Genomic DNA, 13189 nt, shown 5'->3' with positions numbered 1-13189 from the left:
ATTTGTTTTTTCTTTTGTGGATGGTCAGACCGAACTGAATAATTATGGAGTCTCTGCAGTGTTGCAGGGTTTGATGAAATCATGAAAGTCAACCCCAAAATAGCATCTGGAGGATGTCATCATCTCCAAAGAGCAAGGACTCTTCACTTTGTTTGTTGTCAGCCTCCCCACTGCTTTGGCAGGCTGATGAAGCATAGAGGCCCCAAAGGAAATTGATCATTGTAATAAAAATGTGGGTTTTTTTCCTACTAACATCTTAAACCATATAAAACTTATCCAAGGAAACTTTGGAACTGTAGTCCACAGGTTAAGAACCCCTACCTATAAGGAATCTCTTCCATTTGGATTTCTTTCTGGACACAGTTTCTCTGACTGAAGCTAACATGTTTGAGCAAACATCTCCCAGGTTTTTGCCTACTAAGATAATTCAATGAGCATTTATTAAGTGCCCACTATTTTACTGCTAAAAAAATCTGAAGTACAGCTTTTAAAACAGCCCCTTTACTGAAGGAATTCACACACTTTCATTAGAGCATCATCTTTAAGGAATCTTGAAGGACCCTAACAGATGCATAGAATCAAATTTAGAGTTGAAAATGACCTCTGGCTATCTAGCCAATCCCTTCATTTTACATATGAGGTAATGGGGCAGCTGGGTGGTGCAGTGGGTAGAGCACTAGGCTTGGAATTAGGAAGACATCCTCCTGAGTTCAAATCCAGCCTCACTTACACTTGTGCAACCCTGGGCAAGTCACTTAACTGCCTCAGTTTCCTCATCTGTAAAATGAGCTGAAGAAGGAAATGGCAAACCACTGCAGTATCAGTTGGACAAGAGTCAATCGACTCAATGGCAAATTGGCTCAAGATAGTGTCAGAGTTGGGATTTGAGCAGAAGCAACTCTTTCCCCCATGCCAAACCTAGAAGATTTATTTGTTAGATAAGAGCTTTTACAAGTACACTTGGCCGTACTGAATTGAAAATTTTGGTTTGGTTTTGTTTTTTTAATAGTCCCTGCACCTTTCAGTCATCTGTATTAGTGTCATTCTTGGGGGGTGACAATTTGCTTCTATTTAGTGTCACAAAATGCGTTGCTTTTCTTTTTTTTTCTTCCATATTGAATAAAAGTTTTCATTGTACAAAATGTCTCTTGCATGTTGTCGTACCCTAGGAAACACTGGAGAATTTGGGTTTAAAACAAAGTTTACACAAAACGTTTTACTGCTTTCACTATTGCCCTCAGAAAGCTCTTCAAGCTTCCTGAATTGTATCTTTTGAAAAACAAACAGAAGCCATAAATAAAACCAAGTCATTGAAAGAATGTCCATAAAGCTATTTTTCGGCATCTGTAATCGACATGGCATGGGATGGTGTGATTTTAAATGCTTGTAAGGCATCTCTGGCAGCACTAGCTGGTCCATCATTTTCAAACTCCACAAAAGCAATGTGTCTCCCAGGTACCAACTGTACTTCCTTGAAACCAGGAAAGTGATTAAACAGCAGAGATAACATCATTTCATTAGTCTCCTCTAGCAAGTTATTTAGAAATAAAATATAATTTGGTGGGTAGTTATGCACCTGAGGATTTGGGGTTGAATTTCCTTGGGTTTTAGCTGAATTTGTATGGCCTGACCAGGCTTTTAATTGGTAGCATTGGCAGTTAGTGCCAAAGATTTACTCTTTTTCTTCTCTTTTTTTCTTTTACTTATCAGCAAAAGTGCCACACATTTTAGAAATTGCATCAAAGTCTATTTTGCATATTGAATTCGCATTGGTTTACCATAAAACAGAAAGCCTTGTAACTGTCTCAAAGCATTTGTGGATTAGCCAAGTTCTTTAACTATAACAAAAGCTTGAGGGGTGGAGTCAAGATGGCGGAGTAGAAGCAGGACCTCCTAGCAGCTCTGGCTTCCACCTTCCCCAATCAATGTGAAAAGGGGACTCTGAACAAACTTTGGAGCTGCAGAACCCACAAAATGACACAGAGAAGCTAACCTCCCGCTGAGGACAGCCCAGCAGGCCAGCAGGAATCAGCCGGCACAGTGCCCTGGGAGCTGAGCCCAGCCCCACGCCTAGGCTTTAGTCCCAGGTTGGGCCTGAACAGCCACCGGCCTGAGGGCCTCCAGATCAGCAGCAACTGTGGCTGTTTCCATAATTATCAACACCTAGATGCGAAGGACAAAGTGAGAGGTCAGTGCAGTCTGGACTTTGGGACCCAGTAAGTGGGAGTGCCACGGCTTTTGCCCATGGGGCAAGAAGCCACTGAGACACCAGCACAGCCAACCAGCGCCACATGGCAGTTTCAGCTCCTGGCCTGCAGAGTGTAGGGGGGACCAAGCAACCAGTCTGAGGGGTAATCGCTCTTGCTTTAACCTGCTTGGATCTGGATTGCAGTCTAGGGTGGAGGTCCTGGGGCATGTGTCCAGCTTGCCAGAGCATGTGGAGACCTCAGAAAGGGCACCCATCTAATACCTCCGGCAGCTGAGAAAACCCCAGCTTTTGGGACAAAAGCTCCCCTGACTGGTGGCAGAGTCCTACTGTAGCAAAAAGCCCAGGGGTCAAGTGACTGAGGGGCAACATGACCAGGCAAAGGAAACAAAGCAGACAGAAGATTCCAACATTAGACTCCTATTTTGGGGACAAAAAGGAGCAAAGCATGGAACAGGAGGAAGACAGTGAAGTCAGAACTCCTGCACCAAAAGCTTCAAAGGAAAATATGAGCTGGTGACAGGCCATAGAGGACTTTAAGAAGCAGATAAGAGAAGTGGAGGAAAAATTGGGAAGAGAAATGAGAACAATGCAAGAGAATTACTAAATGAGAGTCAACCTCCTGATTGAGGAAAGTCACACCTTAAAAAATAGACTAACTCAAATGGCAAAAGAGGCTCAAAAAGGCAATGAATAGAAGAATGCCTTAAAAAGCCAATTTTGCCAGATGGAAAAAGATATCAAAAGCTCACTGAGGAGAATCATTGCTTCAGAATTAGATTGGAGCAAATGGAAGCTAATGACTTTATGAGAAATCAAGATGCTGTTAAACAGATCCAAACAAATGAAAGAATAGAAGGCAATGTGAAATATTTCATGGGAAAAACCACTGACCTGGAGAATAGATCCAGGAGAGAGAAGTTAAAAATTATTGGACTATCTGAAAGCCATGATCAAAGTAAGAACCTAGAAATCATCCTCTAAGAAGTTCTCAAGGAAAACTGCCCTGATGTTTTAGAACCAGAGGGCAAAAGAGAGGTTGAAAGAATCCACCAATCACCTCCTGAAAAAGATCCCAAAAAGAAAACTCCTAGGAATATTATAGCCAGGTTCCAGAATTCCCAGATTAAGGAGAGAATATTACAAGCAACCAGGAAGAAACAATTTGAATACTGTGGAAACACAATCAGGATAACCCAGGATCTGGCAGCTTCTACACTGAGGGATCGAAGGGCTTGGAATATGATATTCCAGAGGTCAAAGGAGTTGGGATTAAAACCAAGAGTCACCTACCCAGCAAAACTGAGTATCATGTTTCAGGGGGAAATATAGTCATTCAGTGGAATAGAGGACTTTCAAGCATTCTTGCTGAAAAAACCAGAGTTGAATAGAAAATTTAACATTCAGATACAAGAAGCAAGAGAAGCATGAGAAGGTAAACAGGGAAAAGAAATCATAAGGAACTTAACAAAGTTGAACTATTAACATTCCTACATAGAAAAACAATAATTGTAATTTATGAAACTTTTCTCAGTATGAAAATAGTTGAAGGCAATAGAAATATATATATATATGTATGTTTATATATGAGGGTGTATGGGCATATGAATACATATGTAAATGTATGTATATATGTTTACAGGTATACATAGATAGAGGGCACAGGACCAATTTAACAGGAAGGGATGATACTTAAAAGGTGAAATTAAGAGGGGAGAGAGGACTATAATGAGAGGAGATAGGGAGAGACTGAATGGGGTAAACTATCTCATGAAGAAGAGGCAAGGGGAAATGGTTACAATGAAAGGGAAGAATAGGAAGGCAAAAGGGAATGGGTCAACCTTATTCTCATTGAATTTGGCTTGGGGAGGGAATGAAATACACACTAAATAGGGTATCTCACCCTACAGGAGAGTAGGGGGGAAGGGGATGAAAGGGGGGATGATGGAAGGGAGGGCAGGCTCGGGGGGAGGGAAGTTGGAAGCATCCACTTTTGAAAAGGGATGGGATCAAATTAGAGAATAGAACAAGTGGGAGGTGGGATAGGAGGGAGGGAAATATAGTCAGTCTTTTACAATATATCTACTATGTTATTGTTTTGCATTAGCCACACATGTACAACCTATACTGAACTGCTTATCTTCCTAGTAAGGGTGGGGACAAGGGAGGAAGGGAATGAATCTTTAATTCAAAGTTTTAAAATCAAATGTTAAAATATATATATATACACTATTATTAATACTATTTTACATGTAATTGGGAAATAAGATATACAGGTACTGGGGCATAGAGATCCACTGGAAAAGTCAAAAGGGGTATGGGAGAAAATATGGGAGAGAGCAGATTGGAGGAGGGTATATCCTGTGGGACTGCTATTTTGGGGCGGTGGGTAGGGGAAAAATGGGGAGAAAATTTGTAACTCAAAATCTGGCAGAAATGAATGATGTAAATCAGAAGTTAATAAAGCATTTGAAAAATGGAAAAAAAAGCAAACAAAAAAAAACAAAAGCTTGACCTCTCATCTTCATAGTCTTTAAAGCCACAATATCCGCTACATGACCAAACTGAGAAGAGTGCATACGATGATCTCTTCAGTTCTTCTTTTTTGATTTTATCATGCATATTGTTGATATAAATTGTATGATATGGTCTGATATCCATTTTTTGGACTAAATTTCAGAAAAGCCTAGAAGGCTTCAGTCACCTCTCCCTGTGTTTTTTTTTTTAATTAGCAAAGTGATTCCAGCAATTTATTATGAGGATAATATAATATGACCAGGTGGGATTTATACCAGGAATACACTATACATTATCAGTATTAGGAAAACTATCAATATAATTAGCCATATCAATAACAAAATTAACAGAAGCCATATATGATGTATCTCAATAGATGCGGAAAAACTTTTTGACAAAATACAGCACCCATTCCTATTAAAAACACTAGAGAGCATAGGAATAAATGCTTGAAATTTGCTTAAAAGATAAACAGTATCTGTGTAAAACCATTAGCAAGCATTCTATGTTATGGGGATAAGGTAGAAGCATTCCCAAAAAGATCAAGGGTTTCCCAAGGATGCGCATTAGCACCACTATTACTCAATATTGTACTGGAAATGTTAGCTTTAGAAATAAGAAGAAAAAGAAATGGAAAGAATTACAAATAGGCAATGAGGAAAGAAAACTATCACTCTTTGCAGATGACTTGATGGTGTGCTTAGAAAATGCTTGAGAATAAACTAAAAAGCTATTTGTAACAACTACATTAGCAAAGTTGCATGACATAAAATACACCCACACAAATCAACAGTATTTCTATGTATTACCAAACAAAGCCCAGCAGCAAGAGATAAAAAGAGAAATTCCTTCTAAATAAAATATTTGGGCATCTACCTGCTAAGACAAACCCAGGAACTATATGAAAACAATTACAAAACCCTTTTCACACAAATAAAGTCAGATCTAAACAACTGGAAAAATATCACTTGCTCATGGGTAGGCCCAGCTAATAGAATTCTAATAACAATCCTGCTTAAATTACTTTTTTTTTCAAACAGTTTAGGTAATATTTATTTTAATTATGCATTGAATGTTTGATAGAATTCTCTTCTAAATCCATCTTTAGGGATCATATTTATGGCTTCCTCAATTTAATTTTTTTAATTAAATTTTATTTTTATTTATTATTTTACATTAATTTATTTTTAGTTTTCAACATTTATTTCCACAAGATTTTGAGTTACAAATTTTCTCCCTGTCTTTCCCCTACCCCACCCCAAAATAGCGATCCTACTGAATACCCCTTCCCCGAATCTGCTCTCTCTTATCCTCCCCCATCCCCCCTCTGACTTTCTAATAGGGCAAGATGTATTTCTATGACCCAGTGCCTGTATATCTTATTTTCCAGTTGCATGTGAAAAAAAATACATATATATATATATATATACACTTTGACCCTGTCCCTTTTCAAAAGTGTGTACTTCTAACTACCTTCCCCCCAATTATCATCCCTCCTATCCCCTTCCTCCCTATTTTCCTGTAGGGTAAGATAACCAATTTGGTGTGTATGTTATTCCCTCTTTAAGCCAAATTCAATGAGAGTAGGGTTGACCCATTCCCTTTTGCCTTCTTGTTTCTCCCCTCCCTTGTAATAGTTTTCTCTTGCCTCTTTTATATGAGATAGCTCACCCTATTCTGTCTATCCATATCTCCTCTCGTTATATTCCTCTCTCAACTCTTAATTTTATTTTTTAGATATTTCCTTCCTATTCAACTGATCCTGTGCCCTGTCTATGTATACATGTACACACACACACACACACACACACACACACACACATATATATATACACTCACATATTAATTTATATACACATATATGCTCCTATATAGACATATACATGTATGTATACATATATATATACATATATATTCCCTTCAACTATCCCCATACTGAGCAAAGCCTCATGAGTTACAATTATCGTTTTACTATGTAGGAATGTAAATAGTTCAATATTAATAAGTTCCTTATGATTTCTTTTCCCTGTTTACCTTCTCATGCTTCTCTTACATCTTGTATTTGAAAGTCAAATTTTCTATTCAACTCTGGTTTTTTCATCAAGAATGCTTGAAAGTCCTCTATTTCATTGAATGACCATATTTTCCCCTGAAACATTATACTCGGTTTTGCTGGGTAGGTGATTCTTGGTTTTATTCCTAGCTCCTTTGACCTCTAGAATATCATATTCCAAGCCCTTCAATCCTTTAATGTAGAAGCTGCTAGATCTTTTGTTATCCTGATTGTGTTTCCACAATACTCAAATTGTTTCTTCCTGCTTGTAATAATTTCTCTTTGACCTGGGAACTCTGGAGTTTGGCAATAATATTCCTAGGAGTTTTCTTTTCGGGATCTTTTTCAAGAGGTGATTGGTGAATTCTTTCAATTTCTATTTCGTCCTCTGGTTCTAAAACATCAGGGCAATTTTCCTTGAGAATTTCTCGAAGGCTGATTTCTAGGTTCTTTTTTTGATCATGGCTTTCAGGTAGTATAATAATTTTTAAAATTATCTCTCCTGGATCTATTTTCCCAGGTCAGTGGCTTTTCCAATGAGATATTTCACATTGCCTTCTATTTTTTCAGGCTGGACCATACCCTTCCTTTCCAACAGAGTTCCACACTGACTTTTTACTTTCTTTTTGGCATTTATGGGTTGGAAAGTCTGGAAACCACCACAGCTGCTGTTGATTCACTCTCCTGAAGTCTGCTCTGGCTGTGGCTGCCTCCCTGGGGCTAAAACCCTGCAGCTCATTCGGGGACTGCACTCAGCTCCTAGCACCCTGTGATGAAACCTTTCTGTCAGTCTGCCAGGCTGCCTTCAACAGGAGATTTGTTTCTCTGTCATTTTGTGGGTTCTGCAGCTCTAAAATTTGTTTAAAGTCATATTTTATAGGTATTTGAGGTGGTTGTGGGGGGAGGTCACGCAATTTCCTGCTTCTACTCTGCCATCTTGGCTCTGCCCCCGCATTTGTTTTTTTTTAAAGGCTATTTTTTTCCCAACTGTTTTAAAAATCTTTTTTTTTTCTGGAAAATAAAAAGGGTTTTATTTTTGCTTTAAATTAAAAGTGACAGGTCTTTATACTATGAAGCAGGTTTGGGCACTAAAAGCTCAAACTTTCTGAAATCCCTTACACAATGTGTGTGAGTCTATTTGGATCTTCCCTATATGCATAGAATGGTACAGTGAATGTAGCCCTGGGTAGAGCCCAATTCAATAAGTTCAGTGATGCATTCTTGCTACCTGTGTACAGTACCACCATGCATTTCCTATCCATACTCTTCTAAATGGGACTTCCAATTTCTGGGAACTGGGAACTACAGCACTACCATTTCTGAAAAGGGTGTATCAGTGGACTGCTCTATGACTTCAATCTCCATCTTTCCTTTTATGTGTTAACCTTTATCATAATGTAAGCCTTTTTTATGGCAGGAACTTTTTGTATATGGCACAATGTCCTCCAAATAAATGTCTGCACTGTTTCATTCTTTTTCTTTGTCGACCGAGTTCATAGCCCATATCTAGCAGACAGTAGGTGCTTCATAAATGTAAGTTGACTGATTTGTTGAACTGAATAATAATGGAAATGTCAAGGTCAGAGTTGTGAGAGCTGGTTCAGATTTTTGAAAGAATTCAGTAGGACCTTCTCTTTAGCCAAAAGGAGCTTTATTAATGCAAAAGTATGTGGGATATAGGAAAAGGAATAGACAATTGCCAGAAATCTACACAGCCTGTAGGATGATGATGATGTAATTTTAGGGTTCTAATGGGGTTGGAGATTTAGGGATGAGATAAGTACAAACAAGGTGAAGAAGGTGGTTGCTTGCAAGATAAGGAAAAATTGTCATTCCACAGGACAGGGAACATAGGCTAAGGGAGACAAAAGCAATTCTTTTGGTATAAATTGCATGGTATTTGAGATAAGGAAAGGGGGCATTAAGGCACCCTCAAGTTATAGGATTGACAATAGAATAAGCCTCAAACGCCCCTCAGGGGGCCTGGGAAAGTAACCCTTACTATTAACCCTTAGGGCACTTTTGTATCCACATCAGAAATGGAAATGGATTTGGAGGCAAAGTCCATGGATTAGAATCCTGGCTATACTATTTACTAGCCTGACTCTGGGTAAATAATTTAACCTCCCTGGGCCTGTTTCCTCCCTTGTGAAATAATAGGATAAGACTGCATCTTTTTAGTTTCTACCACATCTAAATTTCCATGATTCTTAACTCTGGGGCTAAGTCCTGGCAATTAACTCTACCCCTAGGGTAGTAACAAGTACCCTATGAAGTACTAATATAGAAGCTGCAAATATCTTAACAAGGTAATTATATCATGTGGGAAGGTAGCAATGGATAGTACTGGGGCCTTCCTTGGGTTCCAGATGCAATTAGCAATGAGGACCCAATCTCTGAGCTGAAGATAACCCACCAATTTTGAGATATGAAAACTCTCATTATGCATTTGAATGAAGTCCTTTCCTAATCCACATTTCATGCATCGAATCACTTAATTTTAAAATAATATAAAATGAATTCATTTTAGACAAGTTTCTAATTGCCTTCCCATTTACACTCTACCTTTTATCATACTTATTTGCAAAATTACAAATCAATCAACTAATATGCTGGCCATTGTGGATAGGAAAACAAAAAAGTGAAAATCCCTGCCCTCAAGTAGTTTTTATTCTACAGAGGAGATAACATATACACATATGAGTATATATTAAAAATTTATGTGTATTCTATGGCTCCAGTCCTCCCCCAACTTCGAGGGATTATTGACTCAGACTTAATTCCATCTAACCAAAGTAGTCAAATTTTCTTTGACTAAATGATGTTCCTACCTTGGTCAGGGAAATATCTAAAACAAAGCTTAGGTATGGTTCATGCCTAGACTCCCCCTTATGTAAGTAATTGGGTATTCCCATATGTGGATAACATTAGAACTCAACGGGCTATATGAAAATATGTTTCTTTAATATTTTATCTTCTCTTTGCATTTATAACATAAGTCATTTCAACACACATGGAATCCTTTTTTCCTCCAATGCCACAAACTGCTTTACAAATGAAAGCTGGTACTGGTATTGGGTACAAGACAACTGATGTTTTTATATAAAATCACTTTATACTTTAACTTGTTCCCAAAAACCTTTTTTTTTTTTTTTGGCCAGGTAAAAAAATGTTGTTACAGATATTTACAGCATTTTCTTGTGTTAGATGAACATTCTTACAAACTGAAAAAGGGAATTTTATGAACAGACCATATAAAACATGATAGAATGTCAGAGGCTCCAAGCTGTGCTATTTTTTTTCTTGAATACAGTACTGAAAATAATCCATTATCCCTTGCCTTTAACCCAAATCATTCTGTTCGAATTTAAACTCCCATTTTTCATTAAGTGGCCCATTCACCAAATAGAAAATTTTAAAAAAAGGCCACTTTACATTGGGTCTTCTTTCAGAAAGGAGCTTGGAGGAGAGTGGGGAAAGTTTAACAGAATATCTCAGTAAAACCAGAACAGTCAGTCTTTGGTCAGAGCAATGGGGTGACACTCAATGGGCTATATTAATAGCAAATACAGGACATTATTTCTTTTACCACAGAAAGAACAGAAGATCCACAGCTCAAAGAAAGACATGGATGAAAAGAAATACAGGAAACATCAAATGCTCAAATACTTGAAAATTGCCTATTAGTTTCTTCATATTTGCTTTAAAAGAAAAAAAATGAAATGTTTGGTTGATAAAAACTATAGAATCTCAAAGTTGGAAATTACCACAGAAGTCATTTAGTCCAACCCCAACGTGAACTGGAATTCTCTTTCCAACACTGTATTCAATTCAATAAATTTTTAGTATTCACTCTCCATATACACAGAGGATTGTACCATTCCACTTTTGCAAAGCTTTAATTGTCAGGAAGGGAAGCTAGGTAAGCATAATAGATAAAGCACTAGGCTTGGAATTAGGAAGACTTATCTTCTTGAGTTAAAATCTGCCTTTATTTACTGTGTGATGCTGGGCAGAGTCACTTGACTGTTTCATCTTCCTCATCTGTAAAAGGAGATGGAGAAAAAAAACTTTGCCAAGAAAACCCAAAAATCGATAGCAAAGAGTCAGACATGATTGAAATGACCAAAGCAAAAAAAAAAATTGTAAGGAACATATTTTCTTTAAAACAAGTTAAAATCTGCTTTGCTACAATTTAAGATCATGGGATTTTGAGCTGATAAGGACTTTGGATTCCTTATGTGTACAATACAAGGGTTGGACTGGATGATCTATAAACAGAGGTCAAAAAATGAAGGGATCTTTCCATTGTTCAGACACAGTATTGTGAACCCAGATCACCTGAGAGTAAATTCAATTCTCTACTTCCTCCATGACAGTTACCCCCAGCTTTGAATGCTACCTTTGACATTAATTCATTACATGACCATTGACCATGGATAAATCATTGTTTACCTCACCAGACTGTTGTCAGGGAGAAAACTGAAAGATTTTCTAACCTGAAAGAGTATACACACACACACACACACACACACACATACAGACATATGTATATATATTGTATATGTATATATACACACATACACATATACATATGAATGTAGGTGTGTCATTGTTTATAATAAACTTTGTAACTCAATTTCCCCATCTGTGAACTAGGGATGATAGTACCTGCCATACCAACCTCACAGTCTTGTTGCATTATATGTGAATAATATTATATGTGAAGCCTTTTATAAAATCTTAAATTCCATAGAAATGTCAGTTATTATTATGGTTATTAATAATGATGATGATATTCAATCTCTCATCCACATGACAACCCTCAAGTACTAGACTCTGATAAAAATCTAAACCAAGTTGAAAAAAGAAGGATAATTCATCACATTTCCCAAATAGGATTACCCAATACCATAACTTTAAAAAAATCTCAAAAGAGGGTGCAGTGAGTAAGAGCGCTGGCCCCAGAGTCGGGAGACCTGGGTTTGGTTCCAGCCTTGGATACTTAACACCCATACACAAAAAAATAACTGGCCATGTGACCTTGAGCAAGTTACTTAACTCCAATTGCTTTAAAAAAAAAATCTCAAAAGAACATTTTGAAACTTGTTGATAGACAGTCCTCCAAAGATACATATATCTGTTTATTCATTCCTTCTCATTCTGCATAATTCTTGTCTGCATACTACCATAAAGTCCTCCACAGAGGATTTAGTCAATCAATGTGTTGGCAACCTTTGTCTAGATTTTTTTTTTAACATTCTGTGAATAGTGATGCAGGACTTGGTCCATTTGTTTATGCATTATTCTCAGTCTGTCTGGATGTTAAGCTTCATTGTTGTTATATTACCAACTCACTAATGGTTGAATTTATAATAAGAAAATATCTCTCTACCTATCTAAATAATGATATGTAAACAAATATTTGTATTTATAAAATTACATATAAATATATTTACAATAATTGTAAATATACAAATATACTGATTAAATATATTTATATACAAATACAAAATTATAAATTAATGTAAAATTCAGTCCCTCCAGAAGTATGTCTGATCATTAGAAATATTGGACAAGGATCTCATATTTAGTGTACCAATAGTAACATAGTTAAATTGTTTATTGACGGTGTAAAATCAATTTGATTCTTAGCATCTGTGGCCTCCCCTTCCCCACTACTCTACCACCATTGCTGCAGAATTGTGAATGCACAGGCTTTGTGAACCATTTTTTTTATGGGTTGTAATAGACCAAATAATTCATTCTTTCTCCTACTCCTCCCTCCCCCCCACCTCTGTGTGTGTGTATATAAATAATATATGTGTGCATATGTATGTGTCTGTGAGTGTGTGTCTACACACTGTATCAGCAATGCCATATTCACAATGCCTATGGAGATTACAAATATGCTGATATAATTATCCATTACAAAATACGTCATGCTTGCCATATGGGGAAATAAACTAGAAAATTTATTAAGATACCAAAAGACTGAGTCCCAAAACCAGAAAGTGAAAGCCATCAGAGTAGTTATGATATTGGCACAGGTAGATAAAGTAGAAAGCACCCACATTTTCAAGCCTTTAAAACAGAACAGGCTACCTCAGGCAAAGGTCCTCCTCTCCCCACGCACAGCAACCACCCAGCGTCCTGGAAGCGCGCTCCCAGCAGCTCCGGCCCCTGGCAGTCCTCAGCAGGAGTCCTTAGCAGTCCTAACTCAAAAAGGGCTTCGCGCTGCCACTGCCTCTGCTGCTGCCGCCGCCGTTGCCACCACCACCAGCCACCGCAGGAACGCTAGCTTGGCTTCCGCTTCCTCTTGCTCCGCCCCTTCCTGCTACGTCAGCAAGTCCAACGTGGCATGGAAGATCTTTAAATCCCATAACCCTTACACACACACACTTGTATATATA

At 37.7% G+C, this 13189-nt stretch overlaps 1 pseudogene; it reads right to left on the bottom strand.

The window, feature by feature from the left end:
* Positions 1-1330: 1330 nt before the first annotated feature.
* On the bottom strand, positions 1331-4867 carry LOC138149621 (U2 small nuclear ribonucleoprotein B''-like; annotated as a pseudogene).
* Positions 4868-13189: the final 8322 nt, after the last annotated feature.

This window comes from Petaurus breviceps, unplaced genomic scaffold (assembly GCF_028583685.1).
Source record: "Petaurus breviceps papuanus isolate PSGF00001 unplaced genomic scaffold, PetGlider_PUasm1.0 90847, whole genome shotgun sequence".
Classification (NCBI taxonomy): Eukaryota; Metazoa; Chordata; class Mammalia; order Diprotodontia; family Petauridae; genus Petaurus; species Petaurus breviceps.
This window is presented reverse-complemented; position numbering and strand designations above follow the sequence as displayed.